The sequence below is a fragment of the Streptopelia decaocto genome, assembly GCF_964273445.1.
Source record: "Streptopelia decaocto genome assembly, chromosome: 6".
NCBI classification, from domain to species: Eukaryota; Metazoa; Chordata; class Aves; order Columbiformes; family Columbidae; genus Streptopelia; species Streptopelia decaocto.
Window position 1 is genome coordinate 30845443 of NC_138660.1, and position 21003 is coordinate 30866445.

Genomic DNA, 21003 nt, shown 5'->3' on the forward strand with positions numbered 1-21003 from the left:
CATCTGCCCATAGGTGCTGTGGGTGTCTATTTCTGGAGCAGAACTGGAAGGGGGAAAAAGGCATGACCAAAGCAATGGAGATAATCAGAGGAGCCTTAGAAGTTGATTTAGGACTTAACCTTTTCAAGCAGTTCTGTGGCTTTTTATTGCTGTATGAAAATAGAGTAGTGAAGGACTTTTTTTTTCTTTATGCCACTTAAAATATCTTTTATAATCTCTTGCTTTGAATTAAGTTTTTTTGAGAATCATTCAAATGTCATGGTTCAATATGTGTGACAAAATAAACAGACGAATCCTGTGATGAGAAGAACAGCTGCCTAAACTGTGTTAAATTTCAGGAAGAGTTGCTGTGATTTGCTACTGAAAGTCTAAGCGGGGCAGTTATTAGTTTTACAAGCTGTAGGTCTGCTGGTTGAGATGTAAAGGAATCCTTCTGTTTGAGAGTGGCATTGAGCCACAGTGTGTGTCCACGTGACCTAGACAAGGTTTGGTGTGATCTGATAGCAAAGATCCAGCCCTCTAAAAGGCCTAGAAATATTTTTAATGTTTTTTATGTGGCTTGTTAACCTCTGAGCATTCGCCAGTGCTATTCCACCCTGACAATATTGGCTAGGGGATCTTTAAGCTTTGCAGAAAGGGAGGAGATATTTTGATCTAATTGACCTGGTGTTTAAAGTCCCTGAATAGATGAAAGATTTTTGGTACATTTCTCTGTGCACTGATTCTGTTTGGTTATGATTATCTGTATGTGTGGTAAATGAACAGGCCACAGCTTTGTTGCTCCGTTGTCCTTGTCATCCTTTCATATGCATCCAATCCAATAACGCAGTGTCCCGTGAAATCAGTCACTCTATATAAAAATAAGTATTGCACTTAACCTGTGTGCCTTTAACCAAAGGTGTGTTTGGCGTTGCTGACCATGAAGCTGCTCTTTTGTGTAGAGGAAACTACCTGATGCTTTTTTAAGGCTTAATCTGTTCTAGATGGTACTTTGATAGCAGTAAATTACCACAGTTTCTTCAAAGGAAAACGTCCTTGCTAATCTATTGAAATTCTTTCACTGCAGCAACAAAACAGAATCAGAGAGAGTTATCAGATATAATTTATTTGGAATTTCAAAAGCGCTTGACAGTCCTTAACAATAGACTGTTAAGTAGGCACAAGTGCTGATGAGGTAAGTGGCAAATGCTGCCGGGGGTGAGGAAATGATTAAGAGGGAAGGAAAAGATGGAATAAATGGTCAGTTTGTGAAATAAGGGCATTGGGATTCACAATGCACATTATTGGGAGTGGCGATGTTTTCGAGCTCTGCTTGCGTTAACTTCATAGTTTCCTCTTCAACGCAAAATTCGTCAGAATCCAGCAAATAGGTAGTACAGTGGATGACATGGATTGCTGTCAACTGCACAGTTACGTGTCCTGGAGAGGGTGGCTTTTGCTATTGGCATGTAAACAAGTCTAAGTATTATATATGCTTGGTAATGTGTGTCCCATTAAAATGTTTTGGAAATTCTTTATGACGAGAGCCCCTCTTGCTGCCACTTGCTCGGCAAGAATTGATGACCTGAATTGGATGTCAAAGCTAGTGTTGAATAGTTTTAAAATAGTTTCACTGAGTTATCCAGCAAGGAGTTTGCATCCTGATTACTCATAATGATGGATCTAATCAATTAAAAACCTCAAATTTTGTCATTTAAACAAAAACATGCTATTTCTTCCCTTTTCATGTGTTGAAGCTATCAATGGAGTCCTCTTTGTATACTCTTCTTAACAGATCTGTCACTTGAAATAGCTTTTCTCTTGGGGAAGATTTCAATAGTGTGCAAATGTATGAACAAAACATTTCCCCTCACATCATCGTGTACATTGAGCCTTTGCACATGTCTTAAGTGTATGAACTTGATTTACTCATCTAGGTTTCCCTCTGATTTTTAAATGGAGTCATGTTTTCAAATACTCAAAACCACCTGTAAAGTTGTAATGAAGCCCTGTGTTAATACATTAAAACTTGCTTCGCTTATAGGAAACGTTTAAACTGTTAATACATTCCTAGATCAGAACAGTTCTGCTCTGAATACATACAAAAGTCTCCAGGGAAAATACACTTTGCATCTAACCTGTCTAATATACATGTTCGTATTTTGACAGGATTAAATATAAGCAAAACATATGTACTGGTTTGCTTTTGTCAGCAAAAGGGTTTTTTTTTTTTTTGTTGTTTTATTTTTAAGGGGTGGAAGAAAGAAAGGAGATGTGCTTGTGATGGGCATTGCGCTGATACTGAAATCGGAGGGTGCCCGTATGGTCTCAGAAGGTTTTTGCTTGGCTGTCTTCGTTGTGAAATTCAGTGATTTGTGGTTTTGGAGGACACAAAGCAACGTCAATGAAATGCTGAAACAGTCACATCGTTTTGAGATTTGTAGGGACTGTAACTGTCATTTAAGTGTTTCTAATGATGATATCAAGTAAATGGTATGAATTAAGTGCAGCTCTGATACTTGCTTTAGCTAAGCGTTTGATGAAATATTGAATAGCAAAATCAATGACTTCTTCCTTCTCAGTTCACTACCAGCAGAAACACAATCCTGAGAAAACGTGTCTCCTGGAAGGTCTCCAAATGGTAGAGAAATGATCTGCTGGCTGTTTGGAATTTTTATTGGGTCCATGTGAGTTGCTGATGAGGAGCTGAAGATCTGGCTGGAGTGGTTTTGGTAGAGGATGCGATTGTGAGCCTGAGGCTGCTTTGGATAAGTTGTTTCTGCACAACAACAAAAGCGTTTGGATTCAGAAGGACATAGAAACTTGAAGACTGATGTAATTATAGAAAGGAGATGTCTCTCTAAGTACCTGACAGACATGTTTTCTGCCATGGATTCTGAACTTTCCCAGGCAGGTTGCTGGGTACAGCGATTGTTTTCTGACCTGGGTTTGACTCTGGAGACCTTCAGTGTTGTTATTCTGGCTATGACAGCACACTCTAATGTGCCATGTGTATTTAAATTAAGTTATATTAAAGTAATTCCACCTTTGAAGAGTTTCTGTTCGTTTCAACCATCGGATTCCTCATGAAATGGAGAAGGAAATCAGAACTAAGGAAACCTTTAAGTAGAGAAGGTGTTGGCTAATCTGAGGTGATAAGGAAAATGGTTTCTACAAGAAGGTTGAAAAACGGTAAAAAGAAGTCAAAATAACAAGGGAAGTGGGCGGGAGTATTTCAGTAGTTTAAAAAATAAAGGGCTGCGGAATTCGGGTGGAATTTTAATGGGTAGTTGCAGCATTGGTGACAAAGGCCTTGATGCTGTTTTAAATGACTGTCCAGTGGGTCAGCAGGACCTGGAAATGTCACGCTTTAGAGAGCTTTTTCTTGTATCATTTGATTCTCAAATGCACAATCCATGCAAGTAATGCATGCTGGAGTTAGAGAAATGCGGTTCAAACTCTGGACTTGTGTGCAATTGAGCTTTCTAGTATTTTCTCTGGGGTTTTGTAACTTTCTGCTAACTGGAATGCAGAATAGTTTCTTATTCTTCAGTTTGTTATACAACAGTGTATTACACTTGTCTAGGAAAACAAAGCAAGATATTTAAGACTTAGTTGCAGCTGAGAATTTTTACCTATTGAAGAATATGCTGCCGATTGTTTTTATGTGGGCTGCTCTACAAGCTGTTGCATATTAGTCAGCTTTGTCTTGGAGAAGTTTAAAAACCAATCCCTTTGATTTAAAGAATAAGCGTGTAAGAGAGACCTCTGGTAGCACAGAAAGCAATTTAATGATGTTAGTTTCATATCATGTGGAGGTAACAGGAGATAGGATAGTTTAATTTGGTGTATGAGAACTTGAATGCTCTGCGTCTTGCACAAAATCTGCGGCAAAGAAGAAAAAGAAAAGAAATTATAGCTTTTTTCCTTCTATAAGGTGGTGGGTGTTGCTCTGACCGGGGTTTTGACACTCAAGGTTTAATGACATTTAGTTGATTAGTACCAGGGCCAAGTTATTGTTGTCCAGAGACGGCCAGTTCTTGGGTTTAGTTTCTTGGTGCTAATGAGGTAAAATAGGGATTAGTAGATCAAAAGCCTGGAATGTTCACGTTCGGGGAAAATAAGAAGCCGCAGAACTTTGTCAAAACTGGTACATAAGGGCTGTTGTTCTTTGATTCACTTTTAATGTGGGGTGTCTGTGTGGTTTTGTTTTATTCTTTTCCCTAAGTATAATTTTCAAGGCTGTGGTTAATATCTCTGCCAAATACATGTCGATTTTTGTCTCCGTGACTTTTCTTCTGGTTTTGCATTCATAGTTTGTGGTTTCAGTAATGAGATCATATGGATGAGCGGAAGTCTTAACATTTAATTAACAAAAAGGATAACTAATAGTTATTTTTTTTCAAACCCTAAAGTGGTAAAAATTAAAGTAGATTTCACTTTTATCCTGAATGACATGATTGCAACCTCCAAGTGTATCATCCAGTGTCCTTATCTGTTAGATTCAGGGTATTCTGTTTCTTAAATTATTTGTAGTAGGTTTCAGTTGTAATTTCCCATAATCAAAGTTACTGGGATATGAATTTTGACAGTATATTTTAGGTAAGTTCTGGGCGATGAAGATAAAAAGACAAACCACTACTGTGAATAAAAGTTGGACGTAACTTCTGTGAAGGGAAGAGCCGGTGTGAGTTTTATGGAGGTGTCTGATAATGAATGAGCTGTGCATGGTGCATCTGCAAGGAAGGGAAGTATGAGAAGTGGCGTGTTTTAAAAATTATATTGATCCTGTTCAGCACCTTAAAAGGTGAAGATGTGAGACACAAGACAATCCTTTAGCATGGACTGTGATGATGGCTCTTCCCCTCACCTTGAGTCACAGGCTTTTGAACTTGTTCAAGAAGATAGTGCTTGCTTAAATCCGCTGCCGTTTATCTGGGCTTTACCTCTAGTTTAAAAACAAACAAACAAAGGCATTGAGGATGGGGCCCATTCTTATGGAAAAACTGTAGACCTTGATTTACTGGCCATTTGAACTAAGATGGAGTTTTGGTTTTGCTGTTGGTAAAATAGTGTGCAAGCCAGCCAAGCTGCAGCCTGTTTGAAAAAAAAAACCCTACATTTCCATGCTTTTCGGGAAGAAAAGGTTTGAATGCATTTTAAGGCAATGCTTGTTTAGGAAACAGATGTCTGATTTCCCTCTTGTGTAGTAGGGTGTGCTGTGAGCCACCATAGATGTATATAAAAGGGTATTTTGATAGGAGTTAGTCAGTTTATTTTTGAAGTGGGATCTGAATCATAGGTACCAGAGGGAAGTGGAAAAAACCCCACCATTGCTAGTACTTACTAAGCAACACTTTATTTCAGTAATGCAGCTTCTTTTAGAATACAGATTACGAAGCTTTGCATTTTTATGAAATTTGTTTTAATTTCTTGCTGCAGAGGTGCCATGCATTATTCAAGATTATAAAATGATTTGGATTTCAGGAGCATTTGGATTTGCTGATGAGGATTTCAAGCTGTGTAATTATGAAACTGTATGCACATAGGTTGGAAGTTCAGAACTCATTAGCGTGATCATTAAAATAACCATTTTTTAAGTGTGGTATTACGTTCCGGGGTGTGCAATTACACTATCATCTGCTTCTGGTTACTGGAAACGTTCTTATGATAAACTTCAGGTCTAGCAATGTGCTTCAAGGTAAGTTCATGGCTTTAAGAACAGACACCTGGTCAAACGTTGTTTAACTTATTAAAGAAAATTCAGTTTTATAGATTCAGAGCCATAACGCAGTGCCTGTATGCATACATTAACCTCCTATTTATCCTAGCAAAAATTTAAGCTTTTATATATTTAGTGCTGTATAATGCAGTTTTCCTTGAAATAGCTGTTGTCTCGGAACATATTACAAGGGTTACTTACTTCAGCTCTACCTACTTTAAATGTAAAAATGTGGTTATAAAGGTTCCTACCAGATGGAATCCAAACTTAGTTTTCCCAGTGTAATGTTTGTGTTTGAACATTGTGAACTGGGAACTTTCTCTGATCATCTGTAGCCACCAGCGCTTTTCTCTTTGTGACAACTATTCCATTACTTTTCTCAGATTAAAAAAAATAAAGAAGAATTAACTGTGGTGGTGGATCTGTGACACTAATAAGATTCCTGATAGTTTTGGAAGATTGCCTATTTAAATGCTAAGAGGGGGATTTTGGAGTTAAAATCCTTTTTCTGTAAGATACATGCAAATCTGAAACTTGTGCTTTTCTAATTTGCTTTTTCCATTGATCCCTCTATTATCTGATTTGTATTTTGGCATTTTAAATAGGAGAGTATTAAAAGCACAGCAGGCAAAAGGTTTGGGACCTGGGTCCCTTGGGCTTTGTCGAGTATTCAGCTGTACAACCATAACACTTTCTCTCAACCTGAAAATGTGTTTTGTCATCTGGGCACTGAGTCCTGTAGCTAATTGGTGCTGTGACAACTGGAGCCGCTGGGGTTTCTGTCCCTTAGACAATGAGAGGGATGGAGGGAGGGTGGGCAGGGAGGTCACACCAAGTGCAGCTGGTCCCTAATGGAGGGTGCCATGGATATTCCGACGCCCTGATGAAAAGGAGCTTCGTATCGATTGGTGTGTGCAGAACCTGGTGGAAGATGCTTATTCCTGCTAAATGATTTTCCTTGATGGAACAAGTACTTGGAATTCTATATACAGTGTTGACGCTTTAACATGCTTTTGTGCATTTATGTTTACCAAGGGAGTGCGATGCGTTGTGAATATAATGTAACCGTCTTGTGGAAAGATAACTTTGTGGGTTGTCCTGCTATTAAGTAAGCTGAGCTCTTAAATACTTCCACAATGTGGTTGATAATGTGCCTTGGATTATTATTATTTCCCTTGTCCCACTTAGAGTGCAAATGGATTGAAGAAGGGCTCCAAAGGCAGCTTCAACACAAGGAATTTTCCCTGCCTGCTGTGGTATATATATATAGATATATATATATATACTTTGTTGTGGTGAAGGGGGGAGGTTTGGTGTTGGTATTTCATTCCTATTCAGAAGTGACTGTTGGTCCTGGTCCTGTTTTGTTAAACTGTTTTGCAGCAGTAAGTTCGTGTTACTCCGAAGAGGTGCACAGCTCCTGTGCTATGTTCTGTTCTTCTCATTCCTGCTGCTCTTCCCTCCCAAGTTGAAACTTGTTCAAAGTTTTGAAATACTTGCGGAAACCTCGTTTACGTGTCAGTAGCAGAAATAAATGACATTGTTATAAGCAATGACATCCGGAAATAAATGTTCTAGTTGAGAAAAATGAAATATCATTAAAATATTCAGAACTTTCTAGCGTGAGAATGTATTTGCTGTGCTGCCACCTCTGCAAGCCCTTGACTGACTCCATTCAGTGCTGGCTGCACGTGCACCACTTCTGGTTTTTGTGGTGGTTTTTGCTTTCAATGAAGCTGTTCGAGCTGTTTTCTTGCTGTTGTAGTGCTAGTAATCTGATTTGTGCTCTTTTACCTCAAAATCATTCGGACATTTAATTGCATCCTTGTTTTTTAAAGATTCTACTGAAAGTGGCTGTTTGAAGGAAAGAAAGTTAGTGATATTCCTTGATATTTAAAGGAAGGAAAGTTGATGATACTCCTCAGGTTTTAAAGGCATGCAGCTTTCAGGTTTTTGCCACATTATCTGAAAAGAAGAGATTCTGAGAATTGAGATGGGATGCCCGAGTCTGAAATTTATCTGACCATAAAAATGCCTGGTAAAGAAATGCTTGATAACTGTGGTTGAATCTTGGTGAGTAAAAAGTAGCCTTACTTCCTATGTGTTTAAAATACATTTGTCTTATGGTAGAAAAATGACAAGGAATGTCAATGGCAAAGAATATATGGCCAAGGGTAATTCTAAAAAGGTATTTTTTTAGAATTAATGAAGTTGACATATGGACACTTCAGCTTGGTTGGAGTCTTCATTTGTGGATGCTTTTTCTGTTGCATGTTGAAGATAAGCAATAGTCAAAACTTAAGATTAAAATGCATGGAACACTAGTCAATTATTAAGAAGTATGTGGATATCTGTTATGTGACTTCCTAGAACAGCAGAAAAACAGTACCTGGCCTTGTACTGCTGGTTTTGCAAAGCTGTATTTTTTCATGTGGCGTGTGTTTTCTTACTAATTGAAAGTGTCGAGGTTTAGATTGCGGGGTGACAATAAAACCCCGGCAGACATATTGTTAACCTCCTCTCCCCCCTTCCCACTCAGCACAGGCGATCGGAAGGGAAAGAAGGACAGAGAGAAAGGAGTTGGAAAAATTAAAAATGTTTTACTAATGCTACTGATAAGAATAGAGAAAATAATACAAACTATACAAAACCAATCTTGAAAGTCCCAGCAACTGCAGAGCCGGCACCCAAAGTCCTGGACTGGACTCTGCAGCCAACTGGAGCTGGATTCAGTCTGTCACTGGCCTCAGTTCGCAGGGACAACTCACAATGTCCTCTCCTAATGTCGGCCATAAGGAAAAGGGCCCAGATCCTCGTGATCTCCCACTTTTATATGAAATATCACGTGAATGGGATGTTATACACAGTTGGTCAGTTCCTTGGTCACCAGTTTCTCGTTGCCCCTCTCACGAGATGTCCATCCATGCTTATCAATAACTTCACATTCCATTGCTATGTTTACCAAAACATGTATCTGTTTCTCCAGGAAGATGCAGCTGATACGAAGCTTGAGCTGACAGGCAAATTCACTAACAGCGAAACTTGTTTTTTAACAAAACCAGGACAGAAAGTCACTAGTTTAAATGTATTTTTTTTGTTACTCCCTTTCTTTTAACAAAACAATTTCATGTCTTCCTTGCTTTTCAAATCAAGAGGTAACTTTTTGATGAACTCAAGTCCTACTCTTATATTATTTAGCAGGCTGTAGTAATTATTATAATTAGCGTGTTTTTCTAAAAAAAAAAAATACACTTTCTCTAGTGCATTTTTGACTTTAAGGTGTAATTTTCAAGAGGATAATAAAATACGCTCCGGTGGATCGTGCAGTCATGTTAATGCAGTCTTCTCTTGGCAGAACCTCCATTCAAGGAGGTGTAGACTCGCTCTTCTGCTGCTGCAGAAATGCCCCCATTTGATGTTGATTGAGTTCCTAAGCTTGAACTGCTCGGTTTAGCTTGACCCAGGTCATATTAGTGACACTTTCAAGTAGTGATTTCTTGCCTTCCTGGGACTACAGAGAGATTACTGACTGATAGGAAATCAAAAAACTGAATTTCCCAGTACTGAGATTTTCCTGATCTTAATGTTTCACGGGTTTAAAATCTGAGCAGTCTTTCATATGGTGCTAATGCATTTTCTATTAACACTTCAGAAAAGTTTTTTCTTAGATGGCATGTTTCTTCTTACATCGTTTCATGTTCAACCTTGAAGGAAGGTTTTCTTAAACTTTCATTTATATCTAATATCTAACCCATAAAAATCAAAGCTTTAAGGAAAAAACCTGTATGGTCAAGAAGTTCCTATAGCTCCGTATAGAATAATGATAGTGAGATGAACAAACAATACAGCAACAGGAACCAGGTGTCTTAAGATACTTTACTTTTGTGACCTTAAAGCTGAAGTGCTGACGGTGTGAGGAGCTTGATCACCATGTGTCGTGTATATAGTTTCAAGTTATCACATCTATAAAGCTAAAACTACCCACTGGCTTTATTTATAATCCCTATATAGAATGGTAGTTCTTATTTCCAGCCCCCATCCCTGCCAACTGGTTATAGTAACTGATGGATGAGGGATGAGGAATTTTAATTTCTCCTTTTAGATGTCACCTTCTGTTTTGTTACTCTGTGGGGTGGCAGTGCCATTCACTTAATGGCAATTCAGGTTTCACCTTCGTATCTAGAATTCCATTGAGTCTCGTGTGTAAAAGCAAAGTTGAAAAGTAAGTTCATTTGGAGACGGTAGCAATTAATCTAAGAAATCAAATATGTTTTCATTAATTTCCCCTCTAAAAGTTTGGTGGGTTTCTTTGTTTTTGTTGTTTTTCTCTTGTGAAGATGGAAGCCTACAAAGAGATGGCATTTTGGTGTTCAGAATCCCTTCTTCAGAAACCTTCCCTGCTTCTTCCAGCCCTCACAAATCTGCCCTTAGATACACGGAAGGGCTTGTTACTCTGTAGGGTCTCCTTACTGTCTTACTTGAGTGATTCATGTTCCCATTAACCAATTTGGAATGTTGTCTTCCCATGTGAAGGTGAAGATGTCAGCAGTTGTGTGCGGCTGTGCTTATATAGCCTGGTAGGTTGTCTGGATCTCTGGAAAAGAGGTTTCTACTTCAGTGTATGAAGGCTCCGCTTCCAGTAGCGACAATAAATGTTTTTTAGGCTTAGTTTTGCTTTGGTTCTGGCTTCCTGGCAGCCTTATGCTGGCCTAAGTGTGCATTTGTGTTGGAGGCCTCTTCCCATCCTGCCTCACAGCTACAGCCCATCAATGACGTTTTAGGATGAGGTTTTAGGATAGGTGTGGGCACTTTATTTTTAATTGAGTCTTTAAAATTCTATACTGCTTCATCTAAATGGAGATAAACACAAGCAAGTTTTTTTTCATGAAGCCAAAAGCGTTGCAGAGCAGTTGGTTTTCACCTCCTTGGACAAAAGAAATGAAGTGTGGGAAGGGCTGATGGTGCAGCACACAGGGTTTGTAATGATGCTGATTAGCCAGGCTGCTTCCAAGTTTAGAAAACATGATGGTTTGCCACATACAGGAGAGGAAAACCTAATAATTGCAACATTTGGAACCTCAGCTTTTCTTCATTAAAACTAATGAGGATATGAATAATTCTACAGTTTGGAGGGCTTATATAAGTGATAAAGCTGGGAATGGAGATTATAGGCTGACTGAGAAGAATGTCCTTGTGCTGTGATACTTAATTGATCAATGGCCGTTTCACAAACCAAAATTGTACATACCTGTGAGCAGGCGCTGGGAGAGTTATGTCAAAAGGTTCAGAATTATCTGCTCATTACAAGCACGAGCTGTGAGGTGTTTGTGGGCTGCTTGCTTGTCTGCTTTCATTAACTGTATTCTGGTAGTAGAACAGGGCTTGAAAGTGAACATGCGCAAATGTTGTAGCAGACCTGGCTGGTAACCCATAGTAGAAGAGAAGTGAGGATGATGGTGTCAAAGCATGGCGTGTAATTTAGTCCTAAATGTACATATAACATATAAACAACAAACATATAAAGCATGTGAATAAATGCTTCCAACGATTCCTTTTTCTGTTGGCTATTTAACTAGCAACACCAGCTACTCTGTGGAGGATAGCCGAGAATATAAATATACTTCAAATATCTTCAAATCTGACAAGGTAGAATTGAGGAAAAATAACAAACAGCATTTGAAGTATTTTTATCTTGTGTTAACATTTGATTGTACTGTAAACAGTGGGTGTGATTGGGACTTCCAGTACTTGGCTTTTTCCCCAGTACGTTCCTTACTCTTAAGAAACAAACCAAAAAAACTGCCCCAGAATTGTATCGTGACCATGTTATAAACACTGTCATAGTTGCCTGGTGAATGCATTCTGCAGTACAGTTCCAACTAGCGGAAAATAGTTTGATCCAGTTAATGGAAGACACTATATTAACTGCATCCGATAGAGAAAATCGAACTGTTAAAGGTGATGAACTGTTTATTTCTAATATATTGTTCTGAGAGTGCAAACACTTGAAAATTAAACCACTAGATTGCTCATCTCCCAGGAAATACAAAAGCATCTTTTAGCCCTCTGTGATTCTCCCGTGCTCTTGCTTGCTGTCCCTAATTGCCAGGCCTGCATGTTCCCTTCCCATCTGACCTAGCTCCCATTCCTTCTTTATTTAATTTATTTTTATCCTTTTCTCTGAATTGCTTAGGTAAGATCTTCTGGATCAAGTGAACTGGTTTGTTTAAAACACTACCGAAGGAAAAAATCAGCTGGAGATGCACTTAGATACTTAAAAAATATCACAGAAAGCCAAACCCTTATCCCAAGCAATTAAAACCTGTTGAAGGAATATGCAGCTTTTCTTAATGTTTTAATTTTTTAAGGTCTGAAGTTTCAGGCGGTTTTAATAGTTGGCAGTGCTGTGACTTCCACTTGCAAGCCAGCCAGTAGATAGACTAGAGCATATAGTATGTATATATTCTGTATGGAGTACGTAGGCTACTAGAAGTACTTCCACTTGATAGAAAGCATGATTGACATAAGTGCAGACAATATCAGCTCAAATTTAGGAAAATTAGAATGTAATGAAATAGGATGTATTCAGTGCTCTTCACTGCCAATACCTCCTCTGAAATGTCGAGAATTTAGTAAAAAGCTGTTTGAGTTAATGGGTAACAAGAGGTATTTAAGGTGAAGGGAAAGGAGTAAGCATACCCGGTGGTGGATGCCATGCCCGTGTGCACTTATCCTGAAGGCGCCTCTTGCTGGCTTTGGTGTAACATCTGTGGGTTTAGAGCTGTTACTTATAGGAGGAGGAAAAAAGAAATCCTAACAAAAGAAAACCTCAACCAAAAACCCCAAACCACTGCTGCATTGTGTAAGTAATAGTAGCACTTATTTAGCTGGCCTAGGGAGCAATGGCTTAGCAGATTTTGAGTGATTTTAGTGTGTTTCATCTCTTAATCATAACCTTAAAACCCTCAGAACTTGCTTTCCAATTCCCCCCTGCACCCCAGCGTTCAGTATTTTGTTCAGTATACGAGTAGCAGGCGATGTGCACGTTCTGGTTTGGAGGAGGATGTGTGATGCCGGGCAAAGGCCAGGGCACCTGCGCTTCTCAAAGTGAGTTTCTTGGCTGTCAGTTTGAATGTGCCCAGCACCAGCTTTCAGCACCGATTCTTGTTTGATAAAACCACGTTCTCTGAACCTTTGTGCTGAGAAAATACGTTTCTTAATGGCATCAGCTCTGAACTTTTGGAGAAGCTGAATGGGCTGAACTCCCCAGGTCACTCATTGGAACGTTTCCCTCCTCTCCAGCCTGCAACTGTTTTCTGTTCTTTCTTCATTCTGTGTGTGTGAATTTCCATATAGACTTACCCTTACATATTTTAATATGACACACAGAACTGTATGCATTATACTTATATTTATTTTAGTAACACTATAAATTATATTAATTGCATCATATACCTATTTTCTGCTCTTTTATTAAGCTAAAGGTCAAAAGATTAGATGTTCCTTATGATATGAACTACTAGCATGGAGAAGCTGTCATCTCTTTGACTGGTCTGTTATCCTTACTAAATCCCTCCGAATCATGCTTTCCAGAGAACTGCTCCCATTTTGAAGGTAAAAACTACATTCCTTATTCCTATTCATTGTTTTCATCTTAATTCCCTTGTTTCCAGCTGCTGTCTTGCCAGGAAAAAATAGATGCAGCATAGTTAGTTGGATGAACATATTGCAGACAAGACAATTTCTTTAATAAAGTCTAACACAAAGTCTGAGAGGCTCTGTCAGAGTGGCAAAGAACTGCTTATCCAAGCTGAGATTGCCAAAATAAAGCAATCTCCTCTGAAACTTGGCAAAGTACTGGCACACATAAGGAACATCTTAAATAGCTTTTTTTTTCTTTTTTGGCACTTCACAAACAACAGATTTATTAAACCTCGTCACCTGGGCTTTATGGAAGACTGTAGGGGTAGAGCGGAATGAATTGCAGGATGCGCACTGTATTTGAAAATGGCCACAGCCAGTTCAGATGTGTTTGTTATTCCCCACGCACACTATGTCGGCCACAAATTCAGCTGCAGGGCTCTGGGATCTGTATGCCAGGGCACTGCTTGTAGAGTTTTTTAGTTAGTGTTGTCTTTTTTTTTCTCTTTACTAGATTTCATAATGAGGTATTATCTCTTCATTTGTCTCTCTGGGTGAACTTGAGTATTTTGGAGAAAGCTATTCAGTCTGCCGTGGTTTGCAGTATAGTTCCTTTATAATTATATATTGTTTTGAGTTTGTGCTACACATTTCAATTGAAAGCTTCAACTAAATATGGAATGGAATGAACAGAAGTGACACACAAACAGATCATTTGTATTTGAAAACTACAGAAACACTTGGAGAAAGAAATCTGAAGTCAGTGTATGGTTCTTTTCAAAAGGGTGATTCTTTTTTTAAGGTGAATTGAAGTCTTTTGATTCCTAGATGCGATACCATTTGAACACGGAATCAGTGGGTCCTTGTTTGTCGAGCCTTCAGGCACTGTCTGTGCATTATTGGCCATTTGCAGCGTGCATTGGACCTCAGCACAGGCTCCTTTCCCCAAACATTTCAAATACCCTCGTGTTGAACACACACTGTTGATTCTGATGTTGTGGAGCAAGTTGTGAATTTGAAAGAAGTGGTGTGTGACATGACTTCCAAAGTTTTTAAGGATTGTGTTCTAACCAAAGGGCTTTATTAGCAAAGGCTCCTGAGGTATTTTTGGTGCTGAAGTAAGAAAGGATGAGGGTGGATTTTGAACAAAATATGAGTTTCTATTGTGCTGGTGATCCATAGCTGAAGAATGGACCCCCAAGTGCTCCAGCTTCCAGTCATTTGATCCTGGTCATTTAAGTGTTAAACAGCTGTGAAGATGCTCTTTCCATTTTCTACAACGTTGAGGCGATTTCAAAAGGTAGCGTAAGCTTATACGTACAAGGATACATGGCACGTGTATTTCGATTGTGGGGAAATGGATAATTAAACTGGTGAAGTCCATGTGGAATTCTCAAGGTACAAAGAACATAAGAATTTTGACATTCACAGGTTTGGCTCCATAGGGAGTCTAAAGCATGGATGTATAGCTTTCAAATCCCAGTTCTCAAGTGTCAGGCTCAACAACCCTCCTTTAAAAGCTCTGCTTTTTCTCTTTTAGCTTGGCCATTTTCTTCCTCTTTCCTCCTCTGTTGCTTGTTCCTTTCCCAGAATAAAACCAGGGAACACCCCCAGGTCCCTGTTGCTGAATGGTTCTGAAGATTTTTGGTCTTCTGACATTGGCTTTGTGAACGAGCGATGCCGTGTTGGGTACTGCAAGCAAAACTATGTCACTAGAAAAACAGTCTTTGAACACTTGTGTAAATAGAGGGTTTGGGTCTGTTTTGTAGCGTCCAGAAGCACTGAGGTTTCTGTGCACGCTGTGCAAACCAAACTTGGGCTTTTCTTCTTGTTTTATCTCAACCAGGGTGTTTGTTTCTATATTACTATTTATTGGAAGAAGGGAAAAGGACAGAAGGAAGGGAAGAGGAGGGTTTCATTATGCCTAAAACTACTTATTTTTACAGTGTTGCCCTCATAAACGAACGATTTTGAGTATGCTTTTTAGTTTTCTTTAAAAATCTGATGTAAAATGAAATAAGTGTTTAAGAAGCTAAATTTTAATTTGTTATCCACTTGATAGCTCTGTCCTGGACTGTTTCTGTCATTGATTTCACTTTTTAAACCACTGTTTTACAGCCTACTTAAAAATGATTTTCCTGCATGTGCGAAATAGTGAAGTAATTAAACACATTTGGGACTGTGCATAAATTTTCTAAAATTAACTGTCTCTTTCACACTAATCTTTCTTGTCTTTAATTGGGTTGAAATGTGTGAAAGGGAAAAAGGTTTGATAGGGAACTATTTTCCAGAGAGTGGTTTAACTACAGAACACATAAAGGAGTTGTTGGATATGCTTGAGTCAGGGGAGGCAAGAACCTTCTGTGAAAAGGGGAAATATTTTGGTATTGCTTTCTGCCGCATCGTTTTGGAGTAAATCACCTGCTATTTCTGTGCTTTTATAGCTTTCACTCCAGTGGAGAAATTCAGGTGTGCTGCAGTTAGGAACAAAATATCCTATCACGTCAAGAATTAAAAATCCTTTATCATGAAATTGCGCTTGTCACTTACTACATTATTATGGAGAGATTTAGTGCTGATCAGTTTACGTTTTCCTTTGTTTTCCCAGCAGAGTTTGTAACCTGTTCACTACCAGCAGTGCTGATCAACCCTTTCAGCCTTCAAACATGTCTAATAACTACACTAATGCATGACCCGCTTGCACAAAAGCTGAGAGATCCTTTGAAAAGGAGCCCAATGGTAGGACGTGTTCCAGGGAGGAATGGAAACGTGGTGGAGATGGCGGTGACAAATATTTAAGTGTATATTTGGCTCTAGTAGAGTTGAGGTAAAACAGTGGAATAAACAGCTGAAATATTTTGATTGTTGCTGTGACTTTTTTTCCCTCTTTATTTAAAGTTGAATTTTTACTCCTTTCTTTCTTTAGTAAATTGTTTCCTGTTTAGAGCTTCTTTTCCAGTGCTGAGTAGGGCACTAACTTGTTTCAGGTATATGTATATAAATTGTAACCCCAAAGCAAACATTCTTGCCCTAGGGAACTTTTTCCCTTCAACTCCATCGTCTTTGTTTTCAAAGTATCTTAGCTGTTACACTCTTAATTTTTTCAGTTAATTGGAATTTATGAAGCATATCTTGGGATCAGCACTTAGTCTTTCACCTGCGTAACAGATTTGAGGCCCGTGGTTATGCGTTTTGTATTGAACTTGTCACTTTCGAGTAAGTGATTAATCTTTCTTCTTGTCGTATTTGGTGTCACAGCAGCACTGTCATTTTCTCCCTCTGACAACCTGACACTCTGTAAACATCAGTCTCTGAACATCTTACTGGTATCTCTGTCTTTCAAGGGACGATGTCTGCTTGATGCTTTTAAGAATGACACTTTCCTTAATATGCTGTAGTTCTTGATACAAGTCGTGCCCCTCACCTTCAACATGTGAGTTTTCACCTTCCGAATGATGGTTAAATATGCTGATTTTACCCTGCAGTTTAAATTTACAGTAGGTCACCCAGAGGTTGTGTCTAAAATAGGAATAAGTGATCAGTCCGGAATGGTTTCTGTCTCCTATGTATGAAATCTTTCGTTTCTGTCCTCTAAGAACCAGCATTTAATGACAAAAATGGGAAAATAATACAGGTTTTTTTCCCTCTCACAAAAATCTATAAGCAAGATTTGCAATAGGTCAAAACTATAACTTTTATTTAAACAGTTTTCCTATGTAAGTGTGTAGAACCTCGGTATTCCCGGAGGTGTGTGAACATGCCTAGAAGAACGATACCCAACCAAAATACATGGTATTTAATGCTGCCCTAATCAGAGAACAGCTTCACAAGTGCCATTGTACCTGGACATTTCCATCAGGGTTTTCATGAGAGCAAGACAAGACAGAAAGAGCAGAAAGTCTTTCCCATAACTTTTGGTAAGGTAGAGTATTAAATGTTCTGTATATTTTGTAGCCACTTATCTCATCTTTAATCTGGTAAATAAGTTTTGTTTGCATTAAAGATGAGATAACTGGGTTACATGGGTCTCCTAGAATAGTGTCGGTGGAGTCTATGAAACACCTTAATAGGTCAAGGTTTTAACATAGGAACTTTTTTTAGAGTTTACGATGATCACAAACATAGTTTTTAGCTGTTTTCCCTGTGTCTGTCTTGTCTGTGCTTGAAGAGAGATCCTGAAAAAGGGTGTGTGTTCGGGAAGGAATTCACGGACCCAATTTTCCAAACATTTTTCAGGGTAGGTGTGGAAAACTCAATGCGGATTGGAGGATATTTGCAAAAAAACCTACTATGCTGTTAAATCTGACTGCAGGGAGGGCCTTCTACTGTGGGAATAATATATGTGAAAAATGAAACTCCTGGTGAATTCAGCAATTTTTTTTCCACAGGAGGGAGTGTATTATGTACATTATGTATATTATGTGCATTATCTAGAAACAAATATTCTTTATTTTCTAATGTAAGAATACATGACTGAGAGGTACCTCTCATTTAAAGGTTTTACTCTAGAAATTAAGTAGAAGGAAGCTTATTTTAATGTTTAGTCTGAATTCTATAATAGTGCAAGATTCTATTAATATTATTTCTAAGGAGAGGAGTGAGAAGAAGAGAATTGGGCGAGCAGTGCACATGGGGAATGGAAGAAACTTCATTTTTGAGAGGAAAATCTCTCTGCCATCTAAGTGTCAGCTGTTGTGTATACGGTTGCTTTGTGCTCCGTTTGGTTTTGGGGTGGTAACCTAGGCAAAGCAGTGAACTGTCACCTATGTTCTTTTCTCTTGGAATACAAAGGTTTAAGGCAAAATAACTTTGTGTCAAGGATCGCACTCCTTTTCCTTGAAATAAATTTTGCCCTCTGTGCTGAAGAAGGTCAAAATCCTCCTCCACTGGGAGCAGGAATTTGCAAAACTGGTGGTTTGTCTTGGCTCCTAAATTGTTGAAAACTTCCTTTCTGGCATAAAGGAGGCGCTTAGTTGTGATGAAGAGCTGTTGTCAGGTCCAGAGTTACGCTATGTTCTAGCAGTTCTGACTTCACTGGGAGGCAGGGGGTTACTAAACAACTTTTCCCTGATTTACTCAATTCCACTAAAGGAGGGAAAAAAGGAAAAGAAAATCACTTGGGTGTCTTCACCAGGTTGACGTATAGGGTAGGAGTGTTCACAACATCCAGGGGCTTATCGGTCTGCCATAGACCTTGCTATCTGTTTGTAGGATAATCACTTTCAGGCTTTTATGACTTTATTCTTCTCTCAGTAGTGGCACAAATGTGCACTTACTATGGAAATTACTTGCCCTATCCACTGTTAAGCAGCAATACCATTAAAGGCTGAGGATTGGGTCTTGGAGATAATTATTGCTCTGTCTACCTGAAGGACTCTTCCTGCACGAAAGTCATGATTTCAAATTTTATTTGGGGTTTTGGTATCTCAAAGAACATCTTTGGGACTCTGGGATATTTTCACCTTTCCTTCGCTCTTCCCCTGAACAGGGAAACCAAATGATCAGATAGAAATACTAAAATTGTGTTGAAATATTAAGTGAAGCATTCTTGTTTAAAAATATCGTCTCTTTTTGTTCTGTGTTCTCATGCTGTTCACAGTGTGTGAGACACCAGATTCTGCATTTCTCGGCCTGGCCTGTTCTCTGTGTCTCCCACCTTCTTGTTTCTTGTAGTTGGGCTTTCACAAGGTGTGTGGTGGTGTAAACGTCACTGCCTGCAAGATCAGAATGTGCAAGAATGTTTTTATTACACAGATGTAATAGAATGTCTATACAAATAAATGGTATTCAGTTACTGAGAGTCGCTTCGTCGCTCTTCCCTTCATCCTCAAGTAATGCAAATTTCAATGGGTAAACACCTCACAGGGAGCAAAATTCGGAGAGCCTGAAAACACTGTGTTCACGTGCCAGCTTGTGGGGTTCAGCCTCAGCTTCTGGATAGCCAAGGTTACCAACATGAAATAGCTTTTCTAATTCTCCTGCTTTTTGACAGGTGAGAAGTTGATGGAAACTTGAACATCTAAATGGTAGCTTACCTAGAGCACATCTTCCTGTATGTGAAATGAACAACACAATTAGCTGGAAGCAAATAGTAATACTTATTGTTCCATTAATTTGTAGACAAAGTAGTATGTACCAGAATTAGTACCGTCAGAGTTGAAGCCATTTGACGGCAGAGCACACTGTGCTGTAAGAGGCTTCTCAAGCCATTTATTCCTGTCCTGGAAATCATCAGATGCATTTCTCTCGTTAGCTGTGTAGCAGCGAGAGCCGTACATTGCATTGTTTTAGGGTGTCGGTGGGTGAATAGGAAAACGCTACTTCTTTACTAAGGTCTGTTGTATCAGTTGGTGTTCTCAGCAGTGAGCGCCTTGGTGCTGCTAGGAGGCATCACAGCACTGTGCTGTCTGGCCTCTCAACTTTTTCAATTTAAACAACAAAAACAACAACAAACCTAAACAAACAAACAAAACCCCACAACCAAAAACCAGCACAACCCAACACCAAAAACCCAAACCCAGCAACAACAGCTTTGATTTCTTTGGGCTGAAGTTTACCCTGGAGTGCATCACTGTCCTGTCAGGAGCAAGTTAAGCTTTTCTTCTGAGTTCAATCCAGTATTTTCCCTTTCTCATACAACAGAATGAGCACTTTTGTTTTAGAGTCGCCCTTATATGTTACCAGGCTTGGGGAATGGAGTAGTTTCTTGCAGAATTGTCTAATTCAAGCAAATGCTTGAAGATGCTTAAAGAAAATTGCGTATGTGGATGCAGTTTCCCCCCTTCCTTCTGGATTTCCCTTCCATATATACACTTTCCTTTTATCGGCAGATCAGAGGAAGAAAGTGTTGCCACTGAAAAGAAGGGCATGTCACACTGCTTTGAACCCTCCTTCTTTGAGACTCTGTAGAATTAGTCGATCTCTCTTCTTGCTGCTCCTTTGGGGTGTCAGGTGCTGTTGGCCCCATCCAGCCTGTTGCTCTGTCCCTCGACACTTGTAATTCAGCCCTAACTGAAAGTGTCGTCAGGAGGAACTTTTCACCCTGGAGTTTGTTACTAAAGTGTATTTGTAGTATGCTGAACTTGGGTTATTTGCCAGAGAGATTTCTTAAAAACTTTAAAGGAAAATGAGCAAGCTAATGAAGGTCTTTGATCTCTTCTGTACAGAAGCTAAGTGATGTTTGGGTTGCTCATAATTAATTTCATCCTTCAAATTAATTTTCACGAGCTTTAGAAATTACCAGTGAAGTAGTAGTCATACCTCTGGTCTTTCTAGTCGGCGTTTGGCTTAATTGTAGCTTTAGGAAATTCAGTTTATGCCGTACTGGCAGTGGGTGGAAGAGTTGACAGGCTTGTTAACAACACTTACATTCTTGGTCTTGTCTGCTCTTACCTGGTTAGTGTCCCTATCTCCTGGTAACTCCATTGAGCAGTTCACTATTTTCTCCTCATATCTGCTCACAAAGATACTGTCGAGCTGATTACAGCATGTATGCAGATACGTGTCTAAGGAACACTTGCTTAAAAAGGAGTTTTTGTTTTATACAGCCTTCACTGATTCAGTTTGTAGATGAGGTGGCTTAAAATGCTTTTGCAGAGAGATGGATGACAAGAGCATTGGACTCATTTAACTCTAAGACAATTATTACCATGCTGCAAGTC

General features: G+C 39.1%; 1 protein-coding gene across 2 annotated transcripts in view; it reads left to right on the plus strand.

The window, feature by feature from the left end:
• The window catches only part of PARD3B (par-3 family cell polarity regulator beta), a 358048-nt gene that overhangs the window by 22366 nt on the left and 314679 nt on the right, over positions 1-21003 (plus strand). The gene's annotated exons all lie outside the window — the stretch shown is intronic.